Below are 15,105 nucleotides of genomic sequence, written 5' to 3'. Positions count from 1 at the left end.
ATCATTGTTTTTTTGCTCTTTAGTTCTTCTAGGTCCTTGTTAAATGGTTCTTGTATCTTCTCCATTCTATTTCCAGGATTTTGGATCATCTTTAGTATCATTACTCTGAAATCTTTTTCAGGCTAACTGCCTATTTCCTCTTCTTTTCTTTGGTCTGGTGGGTTTTTACCTTGATCTTCCATCTGTTGTGTATTTCTGTGTCTTCTCATTTTGCTTAACTTACTGTGTTTGGGGTCTCGTGCTCGCACGCTGCAGGTTTGTAGTTCCTGCTGTTTTTGATGTGTGCTCCCAGTGGGTAGGGTTGGTCCAGTGGGTTGTGTAGGCTTCCTGGTGGAGGGGACTGGTGACTTTGTTCTGGTGGATAAGGCTAGATCTTGTCTTTCTGGTGGGTAGGACCACATCCGGTGGTGTGTTTTGGGGTGTCTGTGAACTTATTATTAATTTAGCCAGCCTCTCTGCTAATGGTTCGGTTTGTATTCCTGTCTTGCTAGTTGTTTGGAATAGGGTGTCCAGCACTGTAGCTTGCTGGTCACTGAGTGGAGATGGGTCTTAGCGTTGAGATGGAGATCTCCGAGAGAGCTCTCGCCAAATGATATTACGTGGGGCCAGGAGGTCTCTGGTGGACCAATGTCCTGAGCTCGGCTCTCCCACCTCATAGGCTCAGGCCTGACACCCATCCTGAGCACCAAGACCCTGTCAGCCACATGGCTCAGAAGAAAAGTGAGAAAAAGAAAGAAAGAAAGAAAAAATAAATAAATAAAATAAAATAAGTTTATTAAAATGGAAAAATTATTAAAAATTAAAAAGTAATTAAAAAAAAGAATAGAGCAACCAAACTAAAATACAAATCCACCAATGATAACAAGTGTTAAAAACTATACTAAAAGAAAAAAGCAAAAAAAACAAAAAACAATCAGACAGTCAGAACCCTAGGTCAAATGGCAAAAGGAAAGCTTTTGGGAAGTCTGAGGTCTTCTGCCAGTGTTCAGTAGGTGTTCTGTAGGAGTTGTTCCACATGTAGATGTAGTTCTGATGTATTTGTGGGGAGGAAGGTGATCTCCATGTCTTATTCCTCTGCCATCTTGAAGGCACCCCCCCAGTTGCTACCATATTAACTGAATAATGTTTTATCTAAAAAACAGTAGTAGAAACAAACCTTTTCAGATGATTTGAAATTCCATATGGCAGAAACATCATATTTGTCATCTCGAACAGAAAACAAAGGAGTATCTTTTTTAGTCATTGCCAACAATTAATAATTCACAAGAAGAAAATTATTTTAATTGTTATGTTGAAGCTTGAACATTCTTCCTATGTTTTTGGCACTAAAATCTGTCCCCTTTTCACAACTGTCACTTCCATTTCTGGCAATGTGCAAAGTAGATACTGTGAAAATCTAAATGTGCTGACTAAAGTACAGATGACCCCTGAACAATGCAGGCAGTGGGAGCACTGATCCTCTGTGCAGTCAAAAACCCACATATAACTTTACAGTTCTGCATCCGTGGATTCAACCAAGTGTGGATCATGTAGTACTATACCACATATTTACTGAAAAAATTTGCATACAAGTGGACCTGCAGTTCAAACCCTTATTGTTCAAGGGACAACTGTATAATTAAAACCTATTTCCATGCAAAGCCAAACACCTAGGAAAGTTAGAGAAATCTGTGCGGCTAAAAGTAAGGAAAAATCTGAAAATCCGAGTGTTACAAAGACATTTTCTTTGGCTCCTAAGAGTTGCCAATCTTCCTTAGCAAGGTGATTTGATTTCATCAATTGTGGCAAGGCAGTGGGCCTGAGCAATAAATGTATTGTAATAGAGATGCCCCAACAAAGTGGGAACACTCAAAGGGACACAACCCGGTATAAAGGATAGACTAGAAAAAATTTACCCACCGGCAAATGAGGATTAATAAAAAGCTTGACTGCACTGGCCTGTGCCAGAGGTAGGGAAAAAACTGTCCACTGAGAATTCATAATCAAGATTTGCACTTGTTGTTTAGGGGTTCATATTTAAAACACATACAGAACTTGTGAAGCACCAAACTGACAGAATAACATAAAAAGTGGTCTTCAATTGGCTGCACCACTGGGACACCAGCAGAAGGAAAAGCAAACTGCTCATAGAGAGTGTAACCTCAGACAAGACCTCCTTGGAGACTCACGGGCTTCTAGAGGCAACATGCCACCATTTTACTCTATTTTTCTTCCTAACACAGAAAGAAACCAAATATCACACAGAGATGAAAGAGGCACATGGCACAGTGGTTTAGGGTGTAGCCTCTGGAACCACGTTCGATAGTGGCTTTCGGACATTTAGCTAACTGGATGACTTTGAACAAGATACCTAACCTCGGTTTTCTCATCTTTAAAATGAGAATTATTATAGTACTTTATCTAACATATAAGAATTAAGTGAATTATTATATGGAAAGTAGTTAGAACCAGAACCATGCCTAGAATATAGCAAGCACTAAAAAGGGCTAGCTGCTCTTATCATCATTAGCATCACTGTTGTTATAGGTAATCGGTTACATTATCCCACCTATTTCATCATTAGGATTTTTTTCCTCCATATTTACCCAGATGCATATCCATCTGGCCTGCAATTAAATTTTAAGGTAAACCTAACAACTATATATAGAAAAATTATTTGATTTCACATGACTGGTCTTTGTTGAGAAGCAGCAGAACTAAGAACCACAGGAAAATGTAATGGGCAACTATTAAGCTATCTAATTATATAATGCATTTAGAACTTACTATTTATTTTTTTAAAGCTACACTTATATATAGGTTTCCAGCATAAATCATTTGCCTTATAATGTGTTATGTTAGGGCACACATATTTTGGTTCCGTAGAATCCAGAAAATGTTACATGGATAGACGCTCTAAGATACACACAAGGCTGAGTAAACTGAATACAGCTTTAACCTCAAGAATGGATGAGCCACAGTCATCCCAGCACCTCCCCCTGCTCTGCCACACACACCAGTGACAATGACCACCAGCCTATCGGGGGACTGGGCAAACAGGGTTAGGACAGCAGGCTGCCTCACCAAGTTTCTGTTGGAACTTTGAGACTCATGAGCTCAACAGCTCTTGTATCAGCTAAATTCTACCTGTTCTGCATCCCCTCTTCCAGGACCTTTCATGTTTTTCCCTTTCTTTCCAACTCCCTTCCTTATAATTACATCTGAGGGAAGAGATTCCTCAGCACCCCATCTGCCTACTATGAACTCCTAATGAAATTTCAGCTTTGTCTCTAAAAAGTACAATTAACTGATACCTGTCTCATGATGTAGTTTTGAGAATCATATGACACACATGTATAAACTGATTAATTATTTTATATCAATAACTCTTGGTGAGCTTCATACTTTAATTATATAGTCTTGCTTTACACTTGCTGAGGGATAGAGTACTATTCTGTTCATCTTTGAATCTCCTTAAATACCTAGCAATGTCTTACAAACAACAGAACTTTTATTCATTCTGTCATTCATTTATTCAACATTAATTGAGCATTTCAGATGTACTAGACACGCCCTTGGCTTCGGTGTAGGTTAATAAATAACTAAAATTTACTGACTGACCTTTTCAATTGAATCTTGTCACAAGTCATGTACCTAGTGAGTGGCGGAGTCAGGAGATATCCTAGTTGTCACATTTATTCCCTTCCCAGCGCCCTGTACTACTTCCCATCAGAAAGGATAACATTTTCAAGATAACGCAAAAGTGACAGACTTACCATGAGGAAGCAAGCTCCAGAAAAGATGGCTTTCATCATCACATCCAGGTCTAATGGGAAGTGAACTTCAAAGTGGTCAGCATCGCTCATTGCAGATAACACATCATTCCACTTCTGAGTAACACTGCCCACGTTGGATACACCATTGAGTGATTTGACCTAGAAAGACAAGACTGAGACTTTGTGATGATTGAAAAGTGTTAAAATACATGTTTTAATCTTCTAATTAGAAGCAGTTTATATTGAGATAGCATAAAAACAGTGCATGAAAAGGATATAGAAGTTATGTAATTTCAAATGAAGAAAGGGTTAAGAGTTAGGAAAGGTTAGGTACCATGCAACTAGTTAAGAGCTAAGCTGGACTACATCTTAAAATTACCAGGCAATGCTCTTTCTTCATCCTTAAATGAAGCATTAGGGGGAACTTGTGTCAAGAGGTATGATGTGAACTAATTCCTAAATTCTTTTCAACATAGCAAAGGATGAGGACTGGGGATTGGGAGGAAAACTCCTCCAGTTCAGGAAGCCACATGAAAAAGCAAGGAGGTATGTATGGTGCTGTGCACTTCACACAATCCATATAATCACATAAGCTTCTGCAGGCTAAATTCACTGTCTTCTTTAAGGTATCCTAGGACACCAAAAAGACTCTGCTTCTAAAAGGGGGACCCTGGCACTTGCTATAGGGTAAATGTGCTAATTTCACTTGGTCATGGGAATAATACACTCTTTTCTCCCCACACTTCAGTTTATCCACATTTTCTTTTTGCTACAATGGCCTTTTTATCACATAAGCAATGCCTGATGATACGGTGAAATAAAATGGGAACTCGAAAAGTTTACTGGATGTACATGATGAACTTAGCTGGATTGTAAGGCATTCAGAAAGGAATCTTTAAAAAAATCCAGGAAATATTTCTGTGAATTTCTTTTGTCAAATTTGTTAGACAATAAGGAATTATTTGTAGCCACTGAAATAAAGGCAATGTTGGGTTTTTTTAACTGAAAAAATGCTATAATATGACCTATTATGAGTTTTACCTGTACTAAAAAAATAGATTAGGTCAGGTTATTTCTCTCATAAGGTTTTTAATGAGTTATTACTCTTTTTACCTTTATCAACTGCTGAAATCATCAAAAAAAGAGCTCACATTTTGGAAAAATACCATGCAATCCATTAGCAATCTTTGAAAATATTTTGATGTCAGCTGGTTAACTCTTTCACCATACTACTATATTCATTTTATCAGTGATATTATAAACCTCAATTCACTTAACATGAGATAGTGGACTGAAACAATATCATTCTGAAGTTGGTTACCCCAGGTAGAGAAAATTCTAAATACATTATTTTAACATTAGGTTACCTCAAAAACAGAATCCGAACCACAGCTGTAGGTGGAGCACGGCCCATGCACTCACATCACATTTTCTTTCTTCTCTTTTTGGATGCTGTACACCACCCTTCACAGGTTCCAGTGTTCCATGACAAAGCCAGTGGTGATGCCAGGACACTGCACCTCCAGCTGTAAATGAAGCACTGACAGAGGCGAAGATGCTACATTTATACATGTACACATACACACCACCTAGATGTGTTTCTTAACTCACTCAAGAACTAGGGAAACTGTTGTTGGGAGAGATAGTCCTCCATGGATCTCTGGCACTTCACTCCTACTCTTCAAGAATGTCTTTGCAGGGAGGAACTTTGAAGGATGGGGCCACGTTTTCCTTTAGGACACAGAGGAAGCTTGATTACCACCTGCTATAAAACAGCCAGTTCCCTTTCTAATTCTATTGTGGGTGTGGTTATTAAAGGGAATTTTTGTAGTGCTGAACTGTTGGGTATCTGTATTGTGGTGGTGGATACAGGAATCTACACAAGTGATACAACTTCACAGAACTAAACACACACACACACACACACACACACACACCACGAATACAAGTAAAACTAGAGAAATCAGAAAAAAATCTATCATGGGATAAATGTTCCATAAATTGAGTAGGCTTGTCATTTTGATTAGCTTTACTACATCATGGCTTCCTTTAATCTTAGGAGGCTGCACTTACAGGATATGAGAAGAAAACCAAGCCATGAATATGAAGCAAATATCTTTTGGATATTCCTAGAATATCCAAAAGAATCAAGGATTAGAAGTGAAGATTCACGCTAAATACAAGGTTATTATTACAAAAACAGTAATGATAAAGTATAATACCTGGAAATAACAACTGACATTTTTTGAGCACTGTACTATGTGCCAGGTGCTGTTCTGAGCAGTTTACATTTATTTACTATTTAATCTTCAAAAAAATCCAGGTGATATGTACTATTATTATCTCCATTCTATAGACAATCCAAACACTTAATTATTGGGCTTCCCTGGTGGCGCAGTGGTTAAGAATCCGCCTGCCAATGCAGGGGACATGGGTTCGAGCCCTGGTCCAGGAAGATCCCACATGCCGAGGAGCAACTAAGCCCGTGCGCCACAACTACTGAGCCTGCGCTCTAGAGCCCGTGTGCCACAATTACTGAAGCCCACGTGCCTAGAGCCCGTGCTCTGCAACAAGAGAAGTCACTGCAATGAGAAGCCTGCACACCTCAACGAAGAGTAGCCCCCGCTCGCTGCAACTAGAGAAAGCCTGTGCACAGCAACGAAGACCCAACAGAGCCAAAAATAAATAAATTAAATAAATAAATTAAAAAAAAACATAATTATTAAGTATCAGCATTTACTAAATGTTAATGTATTAATGTAAATATATTAATGTAAATGTATAAATTAATATTTATTTACATTAATACATTAATATTTAGTAAACACTCATACTTAACATAATATGTCTTTTAAAAGTAATTCTGTGGGGTATTATTATATGTATTTTATGTATAAGAACACTGAGCCCCAAAGAGTTAAGTAGACTGTACACATTTAAGTAGGTAACATACATAGAATTCAAAATTCTGGTTGGTCTCTATTTAAAGCTGCTTTTCTTCTCCCTGCAGCAAACAATTTTCCTAGAGCTGCACAGGTTGTAGAAGAGTAACAAACTGTAACCCAGAACATCTGCTTTCTAGTTCCAGCACTGCCACCAGCTGAACGTAACACCGTCATCAGGCACTTAAATCTTTCTGAACCACTGTTTCTTTATCTGTAGCAAGACATTGGGTTGTGATGGGTAGTGTAAAGTTATCTAAAATCTCTTCTAATTCTAAAATTATAAGTGTATGCTTAGCAACACCTTATCTAGGGATCCACAGAGACATTTAGATAAATGTGTGTGACTTCTGTTCTAGGTGATAGGTAAATTTCTAATTCAGTAGACACAACTGATAGAATTGTGGTCACTGACTAAACAACCCTAATCTGTGCTTGACCCACCAATTACCATTGAAGAGCATGAACCCATAAGAAAAAGCCCTTTGTGATTTTTCTTAGGTGAAATAATTTGGTTTCCCCCTCCCCACCAATCTTCCATTCTGACTGGCAGAGCCAGTAGGAAATCCCCTCCTCTGTAGTTTTGGAAGGAGCATAGCCGTGCGATGAAGAGTTGGATCAGGAAAAAACAATGGATTAGACTTCCATTCTCTGACTTCTTGCCTGGGGCAGGGACAACAGAAGTTGGTGCATCTGAAAGGTCTCTTGCATTGTCATGACTTCTGGTCCATACAGTCAATGACCTGAGAGCCTCAACTCGATTAGTAGTAAGGCACCTAGAATGTCTTTAATTGTGTAGTAGGGGTGAAATGGAATTTTGTCTGTGTCAGATGGAATTCCTGTGGGGTTGTTAGATCCTGTTTCATGAAGGAATAGTAGGTGGACAGCCGCTAATGTGTCTCAGCATCATTCTGAATAAAGCTGGCTGCCTCTGTCTTCAGTTACAATGTAAGCTATCTTGTCCAGGTTGTTTTTAGCATGGTATCTATAACTAGTTTCAAAACCTGCCATCATTAAAAAACAAAATGAGAAAGTCATCTTAAATTAGAAGTAGTGAAAATGGTCCTCAAGAAGTATTTGTGCAGCATTTCTTAGGGTATAAAGAAAAACAGCTTTTTAAAAATTTTATTTGAAACATACACAATTGATTCAAACATCAAAATATTTTATAACCCTTATAAGTATATAAGTCCTTTAGAATTTAAAACATTTATTTTAAGCTCAGGGCAAAATGGTTTAAAAATGTTTTTTTTCACATAACAACAAAGACGGAAACCATACTGAGTAAGACTGATCATGTTTTATATAATACCTGTATTCAGAAAACTTGACTTATAAAAATATTTTAATGAGATTATACTTTGCATCATGAAATAGTCAGTTTGTGAACTGTGGTAAGATGATCAATATCATTGCAACTTGCAAATAGAAAAAGGGCCAAGAAGAGTTAAAAGCTTTATGCTGTAGCCCAACTAATGTGTAGAGTTGTTACTTTAAGGGTCAGGAATGCTTTACTGATAAAGGACAAGCTTCATGTTGACTGTCCTCATTTTTCCTACTTCCAAAGCAAGGATCATGGACTGGAATTCAGTAAATCGAGATTCTGCTTTTCTCTTGCTAAGTCATTTAGTTTTTCTGCTCTTTTTTCCCCCTCATCTATAAAAGGTGAATGATGGGGGTGGAGAGAAGGACTAAGTGTAGGACCAAATAATATATAAGATCTGATGATTATCTGATTTACAAATAAATAAAATTACACAAAATAATTCTCTTAGTTTCTATAGGACAATCTTTCCTCTTTGAACCACTAAAAATTGATTAAAGAAGAAAGTGGATATTAGATAATTCTGATTCAAATGTTGCTGATTCAAACCTGATTCAAATATTGCTGAACATTACTGGATTATACATACTTTCCAGAGGTTCAAAACGCTGAAGAACGTGTATGCTGTCCAACTATTGGGATAGAAAAAAGCAATTAGGAGAGAGAGAAATAATAAAATTAAAACAAGTTACCATTAGAAAAGAAATTGAAGATAGATGTATTACAGCATATTAATTGATTTTTAAAGTATCTTTAATATGAGTAGAATTAATTATATATTTTTTCAAGTGAAATCAGCCTATCTGCACCTGATCAGATGGTTATTAGCAGAGCTGTCCAGATAGGAAAAACACTTTCCTCCAGTTCTACCGTAAAAGATTGAAACATTTATCTAAAATATCAGAAAATCACCTTCCTGCTACAGTAACTGCATTGAGAAGCTGTGTTGACATAGATTGCTCCTAGCTCAGTCTCCTCAGTCCATACTCACTGACACCTTTGACATGTCTTCCACAGACTAGACTTGTCAGGAAGTTCAGGACAGTTTAACATGGACCAGCCATAGAGAAGCCAATTTTCTCAGCGGCTTTGGGAGAGTGAATCAGCTAGTGGACCTTATACAGGAATGTCCAGTTTTGTATCATTTCACAGGTACTTCTGAGAGAGTAACAATGATTGCCATTCACTTGAGTTACTAAACACCAACATCTTCCCTTAGCGCACACTTTAATTAGGAAAAGGTTGGAGAGGGCAGGGAACATGACTAGGATTAGGGCACAAGAGAGGAAAGAGAGGTTGGGAATACCATTAGATAAACTTTTTATCTTAGTTTTACTTCCGAATTACTCCCAAGAGGGACATTTGACAGGCCTATTATCTATTACACTTGAGTCCTTGCAGCAAAAGGAAAGAAATCTCTTTGAGGACAGACCGATCATACCTTATACAATTTTACATCGTTCCTAATTTGTGAACACAGAACATTGACTGAAATGCCATATTTCCTTAAATATCTGTTGTATAAATTAATGAACAAGTTAATGAATTTGGTGAATAAGTTAATGAATAGATTTTGAAATGAATAAAATTGAAAGTGACTTAACTGAGCATGAATGTTTAGTCATGTTGTTGATTACAGGAGGGTAGAGAGAACACAATCCATGCTTAATTCAAGACTTTTTCTTCTATGAAAACACAACCAGATGGGAGAGGGGTCTGAACGTGTCTTATAATTTTTCAAAAGTGGCCACTAAAATGGTTTATCATCCCTTTAAAAATATTCTAGGATCTTAAAATGTAGGATTAAAAGATAAAACAGGGCTTTCCTGGTGGCGCAGTGGTTGAGAGTCCGCCTGCCGATGCGGGGGACACGGGTTCGTGGCCCGGTCCGGGAAGATCCCACATGCCGCGGAGTGGCTGGGCCCGTGAGCCATGGCCACTGCGCCTGCGCGTCCGGAGCCTGTGCTCCGCAACGGGAGAGGCCACAACAGTGAGAGGCCCGCGTACCGCAAAAAAAAAAAAAAAAAAAAGTCCTGTACATTTTGTGCTCCTTGTTGATAACCTGAAAAGAGGGTATTTTAATTTTCTAGGTGTTTATATACAGGAAATGTAACGTTTTCTGTAGATTAAGATTAAATGTAGTTATCCAGTTTACTAAATTTTCTTAGTTTTTCAAATAGCTTTTCAGTTGTTTCATTTGGATATTCAAGGAATACAACCATATTATGCATAAAGGTGGTTTTTGCATCTTCTTTTTCCATTCAGAGTAACGTGTTCTACCTAATTTGCTTGGCTGTACAATTCACAGTATTATCACATTGATTGTGTGATGGTGAACATTCTTGTCCTTTTCAAATTTGACGGAGATGATAGTAGTGTTTTACCATTAAACATGTCAGAACAACAGAAGATTATCTGTATATTCCTATCAGAGAGACGTGCAACTTAAAATACTAATTTATAACGCTTTAAGTAGGTGAGAAATGAACTTAGTACACACATATTTTCTTCACCTAGACCTGTTTAGGTGGCTCCAATTTTAAATATGTGATATAAAATTTAAAACTCAATGCAGGTTCTCAGTAAAGGTAAACAAAGGGGGAGAATATAAAATTAAGAGAAAACCTAAGTCTAGAAATATAAGTTTTATTTTACATGTAAGTGCATCCCGATATAATTACATCTCTCCAGTTTGCCTGAATGCTAAAGTGATAGATGGGTTCTTCCTGTACCCCCGCCCGTCAGGCCCGTCAAGAAGTGATTACAAACCCTTTTACCTGCGAGTCGACCTGACCCGGTTCCCCAGAGCTACGCGGAGGGAGCACCCGCCGGAGACCCCAGCTGAGTCGCATCCGGCGGGACCCGGCCTGCGGGACAGAAACAGGCGGGTGGCGGGCGGCCCCGGGCGGCGGGAGGCGCGCCAGGAGAGGCGGGAAAGGGGCGCAGCTTGGCCAGGCAGCGCAGCCCGCTCTCCGGGGCGCGCTTCTGCGCAGGCACAACGGTCTCCCCAACACAGACTCCGTCTGGGGACCACGGCCGCCGACTTCAGATCCAAAGGACCCCGACCCCTACTCAGCGCCCGAGACCGCTCCCTCCCGGCAGTCCCGAAACTTCGGGAACCACCTGAGGATGTGGCGCGGGGCGGCCTCCGGCCTCGGGCCTTTCCTCGCGGCTCCCGCGACTCGGCTCTCCGCCCGCTCGGCCCCACTCACCTCCCGGCCCGCTGTCCGCACGGCACCCACGACGCCAGGACTGGGGGTCTGAGTTTATCCAGGGAGGAAAGAGAAAGGGACGGGGCCGGGAAAAGGAGAAGGAAGAGGAGGATTTTCTCATTAAAACCAAATAGACCCCCGCCGGGCAGGGGGCAGGGGGCAGGGGGCGGGGGGCGGGGGCGTGACCACGCGGGCGGGGACCCTCCCCGGGCGCCGTCTCCCCGCCCCGTCCCGCCCCCGCGCTGGGTGCTCCGCCGCCCCGGCTCAGCTGCCTCCTGGAGGCGTGGGCCGCCGCTGAAGCCGGCTTTCAAGTAAAAAACACAGCGGACAGGAAAAGAGGGCAAACTAGTTGTCACCGCTCACATGTGAGGTGAAGAAAAAGATAAGAGCAAGTCGACGGTTGCCTCTAATCCTAAAGGCACTTTCTAGAGCCTGTGAGGCAGGGCTTCGTGGCAGAGATTAAAGAGCCCAGAAAGGAAAAGAAGAAGACACTTTTCGTAAGAGCCCTGTTAATTTGCACCTGTCAGTCCCTCACACGCTTGGCTTGGAGAATTGGCCTTGGCGATGCAATGTTGGCTGGAAACACTGGAGCGCGGGGGCTCGGGCATTTGTTTTCCTTTCCACAGGATTGGAGGAGGCCAGTTTGATGTTGGAGGGAGGGAGGAAGGGGTGCCAGGAAAGAGAGGTGCGGGAGCTGTGTTGCCTGTGTTTTCTGGCATTGGGAGAACAAAGCCATGTGTTAATTACTGTTGTTAGGCACAAGTATTGTTTTCAGACTACTGAAGTTCAGGTTTGTGGTCCGTGGGGAGGAACATAATTCACTTGTCGCTGTTGGGTCAGCGTGCCCTGAGTGTAGTAAAGCCAATCTACTGACCTGGGGTCGTGGTGAAGGAAGGTGCAGTGTTTATTGCCAGGCGCCAAGCAAGCAGTCTAGGCAGCTAGTGCTTAAAAGACCTGAACTCCCTGATGGCTTTCAGGCAAAGGTTTTTAAAGCCAGGGTGAAGGAGGCAGGTTGTGGCCTGAGCCATCAGCTGGTGGACATTCTTCTGATTGGTTGGTTGTGAGGTAATCAGGAGTCAACATCATCAACCTTCTGCTTCCCATCAGTCTGGGGCCTGAGTGTTTGTGGGCAGCATACCGTTAACTTCTTCCACCTGGTGGCGGTTTCAGTATCTGCAAAATAGCTCAAAGATATGGCTCAGAATATTATGTATGGCCCTTGAGGAGGAACTAAAGGTCCTCGACTTTGTTTAATGGCTAAAACAATTATAGGATTATTTTGTCTTGCTTGACTGTTTTCATTTCTTTCTGCATTTTCTCACTTCTCTGATTAAATGTATTCTTTGGAACTCAGTGAAGACCTAGGAGGCTAAAGTTTTTCTACAGACAAGAGGCAGGTGGAGAATTTTGGGTGGGGGAGGTCTGTCCCAGAAAGGCCCCACAGAGTCCTGCTTGGTTACTCACTGGAAGGATGAGACTCTAGAGGTCCCAGACCTCTAGATTAAGCAATCAAAACTGGACAAAAATGGATTAAGCTCTGAAGAGTACTTCGCAGTGCCCCAGTATGGGAGAAGTTTGGATAGAGGAAAGCATATGGGAGGGGAGTTCTGCAATTTTCCATCTTCCTTTGTTTGCATGCTATTTGTCAGTATGTGTGTGAGAATAAAATTTTAAAATCATACTGTAGTTTTCCTTAGAAATTGCACAGGACATTTCCCTTTTTCTTTTTCTAAAATTTTCTTATTGAACAGGACATTTTTCAAATGTAGAAAGTGTGTTAAAATATAAAACAAAGAAACAGGCACCAAAGCTATGACGAGTTAAACTCAAGTCTTTCTCAAAGTCAGGATCTAATGATGTTCCAACTTGAATAAGTCACGTGACAACAACTGCATCTTTTTTGTTTTAAGTATTTGTTTCCACTTGTCTTGATGTTTTTAGCTGCATCTTTTTGTGTTGTGTGTTGTTATTTTTAACCAGTTGCTCTTATGTTGTCACAGTCCACTTAGAGTTAATATTATGTCACTTCGTACAAAATTTAAAAATTTGCAACAGTATGTTTCAGTTTCTCAATCCTTTATGTCATTGTTATCACATATTTTACATGGACATATGATATAAATTTCACGTACATTGTTATAACTTTGGCATAGAGTCAGTTCTCTTTTATAGGTATTAAGAGAAGGGAAAAAAGAAGATAGATCTTATACTTACCCACATATACATAAGTCCATGTGCATTTTATTCTTTCTTGGACATTGGAGTTTCATATAGTGTCACCTCTCCTTGGGCTAAAGAATTTCCTTTTGGATATCTTAAAGTGCAGATCTGCTTGCAGTAAGTTCTCTCGGCTTTTATTAATCTGAAAATATATTTATTTTGCTTTCATTTTTGAGATTCATCTTTACTAAATATAGAATTGTGGATTGACAGTGTTTTATTTTATTTCCGCACATTTTAAAGATAGTATCACTTTGATTTCCATTTTTATCTGTCGAGTAGGCTGTCATTGTTTTATATCTTTGGCTTTCCTGCAGTTAGTCTAAAATATGTTAAAATAGTTAGTCTAAAATATGTGGTTTTCTTTGTGTCTTTCCTGCTGGGAGTTCTCTGAGCTTTGTGGATATGTCAGCTGATTTTTTCCCCAAAATGTGGTTACATTTCAGCCAGTTTTCTTTTAAAATATTCTCTGTTCCATTCTTTCCCTTATTTCCAGGAATCCAACTGAATATATGCCAGAACTCTAGATAGTGTCCCACAGATCACTGAGGATTTATTTGTATTTTCTTTCTTTTATTCTTTTCCTAGAACTGGATATTTTCTTTGAATCTCTCTACAGGCTTTGACCTTTATTTCAATCTGCTGTTAAGCCTCTCCAGTGATTTTTCCATTTCAGGTGTTACACTTTTCAGTTCTATTCTTTTTTTACATCTTTATTAGAGTCTAATTGCTTTACAATGGTGTGTTAGTTTCTGCTTTATAACAAAGTGAATCAGTTATACATATGTTCCCATATCTCTTCCCTCTTGCGACTCCCTCCCTCCCACCCTCCCTATCCCACCCCTCCAAGCGGTCACAAAGCACCGAGCTGATCTCCCTGTGCTATGCGGCTGCTTCCCACTAGCTATCTACCTTACATTTGGTAGTGTATATATGTCCATGCCTCTCTCTTGCTTTGTCACAGCTTCCCCTTCCCCTTCCCCATATCCTCAAGTCCATTCTCTAGTAAGTCTGTGTCTTCATTCCTGTCTTACCCCTAGGTTCTTCATGACATATTTTTTCTTATATTCCATATATATGTATTAGCAAACGATATTTGTCTTTCTCTTTCTGACTTACTTCACTCTGTATGACAGACTCTAGGTCTATCCACCTCATTACAAATAGCTCAATTTCGTTTCTTTTTATGGATGAGTAATATTCCATTGTATATATGTGCCACATCTTCTTTATCCATTCATCCGATGATGGACACTTAGGTTGTTTCCATCTCCGTGCTATTGTAAATGGAGCTGCAATGCACATTTTGGTACATGACTCTTTTTGAATTATGGTTTTCGCAGGCTATATGCCCAGTAGTGGGATTGCTGGGTCGTATGGTAGTTCTATTTTTAGTTTTTTAAAGAACCTCCATACTGTTCTCCACAGTGGCTGTACCAATTCACATTCCCACCAGCAGTGCAAGGATGTTCCCTTTTCTCCACACCCTCTCCAGCATTTACTGTTTCTAGATTTTTTGATGATGGCCATTCTGACTGGTGTGAGATGATATCTCATTGTAGTTTTGATTTGCATTTCTCTAATGATTAATGATGTTGAGCATTCTTTCATGTGTTTGTTGGCAGACTGTATATCTTCTTTGGAGAAATGTC

The 15,105-nt window shown here is 39.9% G+C and overlaps 1 pseudogene; it reads right to left on the bottom strand.

Annotated features, from left to right (window-relative positions):
• The window catches only part of LOC115862104 (phospholipid scramblase 2-like), a 99,309-nt pseudogene that overhangs the window by 63,679 nt on the left and 20,525 nt on the right, over positions 1-15,105 (bottom strand).

The sequence above is a fragment of the Globicephala melas genome, chromosome 4, assembly GCF_963455315.2.
Source record: "Globicephala melas chromosome 4, mGloMel1.2, whole genome shotgun sequence".
In the NCBI taxonomy this organism is placed as follows: domain Eukaryota; kingdom Metazoa; phylum Chordata; class Mammalia; order Artiodactyla; family Delphinidae; genus Globicephala; species Globicephala melas.
The sequence above is the reverse complement of the archived record's forward strand: the minus strand, read 5'-3'. Positions and strand labels throughout refer to the sequence as shown.